General features: G+C 53.4%; 1 protein-coding gene across 7 annotated transcripts in view; it reads left to right on the top strand.

The window, feature by feature from the left end:
* Window positions 1-570: 570 nt before the first annotated feature.
* The window catches only part of ZNF337 (zinc finger protein 337), a 24,838-nt gene continuing 23,427 nt past the window's right edge, over window positions 571-1,981 (top strand). For 6 of the 7 annotated variants that reach the window (XM_017520599.2, XM_017520595.2, XM_037735604.1 and 3 more), the window contains exon 1: window positions 582-692. The gene's annotated coding sequence lies outside the window, so the exon portion shown is untranslated. Of the gene's footprint in view, window positions 693-1,981 lie in introns of all 7 variants that reach the window. The other variant, XM_037735605.1, reaches the window with a different exon arrangement.

The following is a 1,981-nucleotide window of genomic DNA, read 5'->3' as shown; positions in this document are numbered from 1 at the left end:
CATATTACACATCGTCCGTAATTAAAAGAGTGTGGCGTTGAAGTATAATTAGACAGAAAAAAATAAAGGAAAAGGGGAAAATCTAGAAATTGGTCCAAATGTCAGCGTATAATGAAATATAGTGAGTTATGTAAGTGGAGCCTTGGATTATTGGTTAAAAGACTGTTTTTCAATATACTGATTTAGGAAAATACATTTAAAAATTGAGAAAATTTTAAAATGGATCTGTAGGCACACACATTGGTGGAAAAAAATCCAAGAGCTCAGAGACCTAAAGGTGAAAAATGAGGCCAAAAATGTATTAAAAATATATTGAGAGATTAAACGTATTTACAGAAGAGTATACCATGACCGCAGTCATAAGACACGCTGGGGAAGTTATTTCCATATATTACAGAAACGGGTACACTTTCCTAATGCATGGCTAAAGCCCCTAAAACAGAGTAACGGCCTGCCTGGAAACCCTCCGGACGAACACAGCGCGGCCACGCGGCACATAAAAGATTCTGGGTAGCGCAGTCCTGGCCGCGCTGAGGATTCTGGGTATTGTAGTCCCCAACCACGCTGAGGGTTCTGGGTAGCGTAGTCCCGAGCGGCCCCAAGGGTTCCAGATCCCTGGGCGTCAGCGAGCCGTGAGGTGCGTGGTCTGCCGCCGGTGACCTCATCGCCCGGGTTCTCCCTCCGCCGCCCTGGTGAGCCCGGCTCCTGCGGGTCCCCCCGTCCAGCGCGCCCTTCCCGCGCGGGAAGGAGGGCCGGGAAGGCCTGGGCCGCTGGGGAGCGCTGCTGGGGCCGCAGTGCGCGCTCCCTCGGGCCTGGCGTCTCTGTGTTCTGGGGAGGGGCGGAGACCCCGGCCGTGCCTTGGAGGGGGCGGTGGGGCTGCGGCTCAGTCTGTCCCCCGATGCGTGCAGGGGCGGCTTGGGCAGTGAACGGCCGGGATTTCACTGGGGCGCGGAGCAACCCAGGTCCCCTGTGCCGGGGTCGCTGCTCCTCGGGTGGGGACGGGGCAGGCGGCCCCGCGAGCTGCCACGGGGGTCTTTTGGCAGAAGGTGGAGAGGGACTTGGCCACAGCCAGGGTCGGCAGGTGGGATAGGGGTTACAGCAGGGAGTGGGGGCTGAGTCCGACTCGGCTTCCCTCCGACTCTGATGCTCCAGACTTCGTTGTGGGAGGTGGGACCCTGGGAGGACTTCGCTTTCGTGTTTTGGGAAAGGGCCGCGGCTCTGGGTGGGGGGCAGCCTGCCTCGGTATGATCTTCCGCGGATGGGAAGGTAGGCCGGGACCAAGTGTCCTCGCCCGTGGACATTTTGGGGGTGTTTGGGGGCTCTGCGTGGTGCAGCTTCCGAGGGAGGTGGGGTGGCTGTGGGGACCCAGGGGGCCTCTTCTCCGGTTCCCTGCTGATGACGGCATAATCCGGGCTCTACCAAATATGTTTAAAGAGATTTATTCTGATTCAGTGTAAGTGACTGTGGTCCAAGTTATTCAGTCTCAAGAGGTCCTGAGAAAATGAGCCTGAGGCGGTCGGGTTGCAGGTTAATTTTATGCAATTCAAGGAGACAGGAATTTCAGGTAAAATCATAAATCAGACCGAGCATGGTGGCTCACATCTGTAATCCCAGCACATTGAGAGGGGCCAGGAATTCCAGAGCAGTCTGGGCAGCACAGCGAGACCCTCTCTCCACGTGAAATTAGCAGGACATGGTGTCCACACTTGTGGTCTCAGCTACTTGGGAGGCCCAATCGGTTGAGTCCAAGAGGTGGAGGCTGTAACAAGCTATGTTGGCTCCACTGCACGCCAGCCTGGGTGACACAGCAAGACCCTGCCTCTAAAAAGAAGGTCATAAATCAATATGAGAAAGATATACATACGTTCCTCCCAAAATTCCCGATTTTTTTTTTTTTTTTTTTTTTTGCATGGGATATGTCTTTTTTTTTTTTTTTTTTTTTTTATTTTTGCTCTTTTTTATTATGGCATGCCTTGATGTA

The sequence above is a fragment of the Cebus imitator genome, unplaced genomic scaffold (genome assembly GCF_001604975.1).
Source record: "Cebus imitator isolate Cc_AM_T3 unplaced genomic scaffold, Cebus_imitator-1.0 Scaffold858, whole genome shotgun sequence".
NCBI classification, from domain to species: domain Eukaryota; kingdom Metazoa; phylum Chordata; class Mammalia; order Primates; family Cebidae; genus Cebus; species Cebus imitator.
The sequence above is the reverse complement of the archived record's forward strand: the minus strand, read 5'-3'. Positions and strand labels throughout refer to the sequence as shown.